This window comes from Hydra viridissima, unplaced genomic scaffold (assembly GCF_058129835.1).
Source record: "Hydra viridissima isolate aposymbiotic clone 2 unplaced genomic scaffold, HvirCarnegie_v1 scaffold_7, whole genome shotgun sequence".
Lineage (NCBI taxonomy): Eukaryota > Metazoa > Cnidaria > Hydrozoa > Anthoathecata > Hydridae > Hydra > Hydra viridissima.
The window spans coordinates 16,890,511-16,895,815 of record NW_028324306.1 but is presented as its reverse complement, the minus strand read 5'-3'; positions in this window follow the sequence as shown (position 1 = coordinate 16,895,815).

The following is a 5,305-nucleotide window of genomic DNA, read 5'->3' as shown; positions in this document are numbered from 1 at the left end:
TAAACTTTCTGCTCTGAGAAGTGAAATATTTAAAAAAACTTCTCCTTTTTAAACGTTTTTGTTGTTACGTGACTCAAGTGAAGTTTTTTTGGGTAATCAAACACTGTAAGATAATAACAAATAAAATTTTAATTGTAATAATTAAGTGCAAAAATCACAGACAAAGCCGCGGGATACGCTCACCTCAGCAGGACTTACAATTGCAACACAATCCAGTCATCAATGGGTGATTTATAAAACATTTCATCAAAACTTAATAAAGCAATGATATCTTGAAATTATAATTTTGCTTTTTAAATCCTAAGATTTCAAAAAGTTAATACAACAAAAATCACAAACAAAACCTCAGGATGTGCTTTCACAAATTGTGCACTTCTTGTGCAACCAGGCCTGACATTTATGACACAAAAGCAAGTCATCTGTTTGCGAATCACGATAATTTTCTTCGAAAATTAAACAGCAAATTTTACTATTGCGTCTGCCTCATCTTTTTTCTTTTCATGATCAGCACCTGATCAGCCTCTGTTTGATTAAAATTCCTCTTTCCCTTTTTACTCTTCCCAGCAGTATTTCTTTACTTCTTATTCCTTACACTTTTCTTTTGTAACTTGTCCTCTAAAACATTTCTCATTAGAGAATTAGTTATAATGGTGGAATGTTAATACCTTATCAGATCTCTCCTTTTTTTTTGGCATATTAGTAGAAAAGATAATACTTGAAATTGATATAGAATGGTTTGATTAAAATGGTGCCAGTTTTAGGGCTATATTATCAACTTTCGTTTTCTATCGTGTTGTTTTGACTATGTTTGGAGTTATCCCGCATTAGTTGTTACCACACTCTCCCCTACTTTTCAAAATGGCATGTGTTTCTAAGATTGAAACTGTGACCTAAAACGTTACCTTTTTTGCACAAAGTAATACAATTTGAAACTCTTATTTTGAATTTTATAACCACATACTAACTACAACATGTCTTTTAAATTACAGGAAATATAGTAATGTTTATTTTTACATATCATTACTATGATAATATGTTTATTATATTTACCATTACATTTTAGCTGCTGGTAAGGATAATTTAAACAATTTTTTTATAAAACAAAATGGAAATTGTAATATTTCTTAAGGTTTTACTTAAACATTTTTTGACGTTTTACAAAACAATGTTTTCGAAAACTAGAGAAATTCGAAAAAGTTAAGGGAAACTCTTTATTAGGTTATGAGCTCTTCCCCCCCCCCCCCCCTCCCGAGTTGATCTTCTTCAGAGTTAATTAAAATTCTATAACAATCCAAATGTCTCAACAGAAAGTATATACCTGGGAGCATCGGTAAAATCGAAGATGGAATGATGAACCAATCGCTTATTCTCAAGTTCTATTCACAATGTTTGTATTTACTTTTTTGATATACTTTCAACAAAGTTGTGAACATACGAAGTATAAATCTTAGAGATTCTGCTACTTCTAACCACGTATATTAAAGCGTTAAACACTGAGTTTAGTCCAAATACAAGTAGAACCCAATTCATTAAACTTGCGGTTGAAGAGGCAGACTGGAAATCGAGAACTACAACTTTCGTTGCAAAGTGGTAATGGGAAGCAACTAAAGGAATATACGCTACCGTTAATGAAAATGATATTATCGTCATAGTTTTGGAAAGTTGTTTTTCCGCAACCATATTTCTTGCAACTTGAATGTCATTACATCTAAGCTTTTTTTTTGTTCCAATCAATAGTGACGTGTTGATACCAAGTATTAACAATAAATTAGCACATAAATATGATGGGAAGAAAAAGTTTAAAACTCCATCGCTAAAGTAGTATATATACAAAATGCTTACTCCACATGAAATCATGAAGTTGAAAACAATGATCGGTATATAATGAACTCCTTTAAAAACTCTGCCGCAGCATTTATTGTCATTCAAAACGACAATAAAGCGCTCTATCGATATTGTCAACATAATTGTGTTTGAGAAACCCAACGGAAATATCATCCAAAATCTCATCGCAAGCCTAATACTACAACCAAGCTCACTTCCCTTTTGAACAAAAGTTAGTTGGAGTGGCATATGAATTAACCCTACCATAATATCACTACCAGCTAAAAGTAATACAAGTTTTTCATTCGTTGTGCTCTTCCTCCTTTTTCTTGATTTAAGAATCCCAATGATTAACATAATGTTAGAAATCAATATTAGTAAGCTAATTATTATAGAAATCACGGTGAATGTATTAACATATATATCATTTGGAATATCCTCAATAACAGGACACAGCAGAGTTTCTTTCATCTTTTCTCATTGAAATGCTCTTAGTTTTAAGTTAGTTGTTGGCAACATTTTTTATTAGATCAAAAGAAGCGCTCATGATCAGAAATACTGTAGCTGCTGGGAAGATATTTAAATTCTCTTCCTTTATTTGTTCTCAGTTCTCTATTTGTAGAATTATCTATTTGTATTAGGAACATTTATAACAGTTTTTTAAAATTATTAAAAAAGTTTTTGATACAACAGCAGCCGCGTGCGGTCTTTGTTTTCTTTACATTCTTATGAAAATCTTTTATCATCTGTTTTTCATTCAAAGTAAAAACAAAAAATTGGGCCTTTTAATTCGCATGTTCACATTTCAATTTGAACACAATTTAACAACTGCATTTTTTGAAAAAAACTGATTTAAATAATTATTGTCTTTCAAATAAATTTCTCTTCTTGCGCTCAATTTATCGCTGAAAAACTTGTGAACTAAAATTCGGAGGGAAACTAATTGTAATTGTTGCAGTAGCAACATTCAGAAAAGTCTAAAAGCAAATGACTTTTATACATACTTTCTACATATTATTTTTAAAATACTTTCCAAAAATATTTTCATGTTTTTTTTTAACTTCACTGTTAAAATATCGAAGGTAGCGGATTTTACGCTTGTTAACTTTTTAGAGAACAGAAAAGGTTTTAGCGCTTGCACTTTTAGTATATCACGTATATATCACGTATATAACACGTACATATCATGGTATATCACGCTCTTTGAAAAAAAGAAAGCAAAACACAATTTTTCCCTATTTATTAATGAACAGACTTTTCTTGCCGAAATATTGTAAACGATCTTTTGGAAAATTAGTTTTACATCAGAAAGTTAAAAGGTACTTCGTATACAGCGTACAAGTTAGGTTGCTTCTGTTAAGTAAATATTTTAAGATAAGATTTTGAAATTGAATAATTTGAAACATAATACGAAATAAAAGTGTAAATATTGCAAACAGTTGGTTAAATAAGTTTTCCATGATTTTATGTTTAGTCTTATATGAGAAGGCAAACCTTTGGTTTTCTCTGGCAATATTAGGAAACTTAAGTTTCGCATTTGTTCTTTACAACATTGGTGTAAAGGGGTTTTGCGCAAACGCTGGGTTCATTTTTCTTCGAGCAACCTCCCAAAGGAACTAGGACGGAATGTTCGAAAACAAAAATAAAACAAATTTTCAACGACAAACATAAGAACCACGTCAAACATAAGAGAAACATTAAAATAATTCTAATCTAAATGGAAAAATGGATAGAAATATGACTGGAAAAAATTAAAACGAACGTAAACAGAAATCTGAGATGCAACCTGATAGAAAAATTTAACAAGCAACAAAATTTATCTATTTAGTTACATATTCAAAAAATGTGTTGCATTAAAAATTAAACCGAATTATGGTTCAGAACAAAGCAAGTATAAAAACAGAATAATAATCTAATTTCTAAAGTGTTTCCGATTTACTTTTTAGCAAAGTAGAGCCGTCTCTAGATTGATTCAGCCAAAAGTATGCACAATTTCTTTGCATCTTTTAACGATTCATGTTCAAAAGCTGCTTTAATTGCTCAGTTGATTGAATTTGGTTGTTTAACAATTGAGTGCCGATCCATAATCAATATTTCTATTAGGGTTGAAATCTGTTGTTTTAGGGCACCAATGCAACAAACTGTGATGAACCAGTGCATATTAGTATGTGTTGCATGTGCTCAAAACTTAATTGCTGGAAGATATGTTTGTTTGCTTCTGCCATACAACTTTGTCAGCAAACTTAAATATGATTCTTTTGTGTTTTTGTTGGTGTATTCATTGATCCGGCAGTGGTACAGCTCATATATAGCCAAGTCTTTGTGGGTAAAGAATCCTCATAAATATATCGAGCCTCCACCACCATGTCGTCTTTCTTGTAAATGGCGTTCGCAATATTTCTTAGTAGCAAATCATTTAAAGTAGTATTCTTCTTTTGCAATTTTCGACCTGAAAGATTAACTAAAGCCCCAAATCTCTTTTGCCCAACGCAAAATCTCATCTCAGTACTTTTGTCTTTCGCATCTACGAAATGTTAGGTTTTCTTACTGTAATGAGTTTACTGCTAGTATTTCTATAAGATTTGGGATTGGTTGAATATTTGAGCATTTTGTTGCTGAGCCGAAGATCTTCTGTTTTTTTTCTAAAATACTACTTTTGTCACAACCACTAAGTTTTAATGGTCTTCCATAATGAGGCATTGTCAAATCGTTACCTGTCAACACCCAGATTTTCGCAGCTTATAATCCTAAAAGTTCAGAAACATCTACAAGTTTGCAGCATTTATAGCTGCTATGGTTCTTAGGTTTGAACTATCCAATACCATGTCATTTGATGCTCCCTGACGCTGCTTTTCAGCTTTTTTGACAGACTATACTACCCATTTACACACGTATTAAAACTTGAAATACTGCAGCTCAACATTTGATAATTTGAAATCTTTTAGTGGCTAATTTACAGCTTTCTAATGTTAAAATATTATTTTTATTGTTAATATATAAGTTCAACAAGCAGTATCTAAATAAATTAGTTAGTTATAAATTGTCAAAGTAGTATATGTTATAGCAGTATATAGTAAATTTATAGTTATTAAACTCAATTAAACTTTTAAGTCATGGGTAAAATATATTCGCTAACTTAAAATTAAAATGAAGTTGACGCGATAATTTTGTTTTGTGCTAATTTATTTATTGAAATTCAATGCCAAAATGTAAAAAAATTATACTTAAAATCTATTTTTGTCAATTTTTAAAAATAAGAAAAATATCCAAGATTTTCAAAAATTCCAGAAACCTTTCGTGCATAGTTGTAGATGTCTAGTGCCATGAAAAACTTACGCGTTGATTATACAACAGACAAAATAAAAAAATTGTGAAGCTCGAAGTTGGATAGAAAATATACTTTTTTTCTTCTATTTGTTAAATATTAAGTTTTTGCTAAAGTTTTTGTTCATGTGTGTACCACTCTCCCCTACTGGTGGCA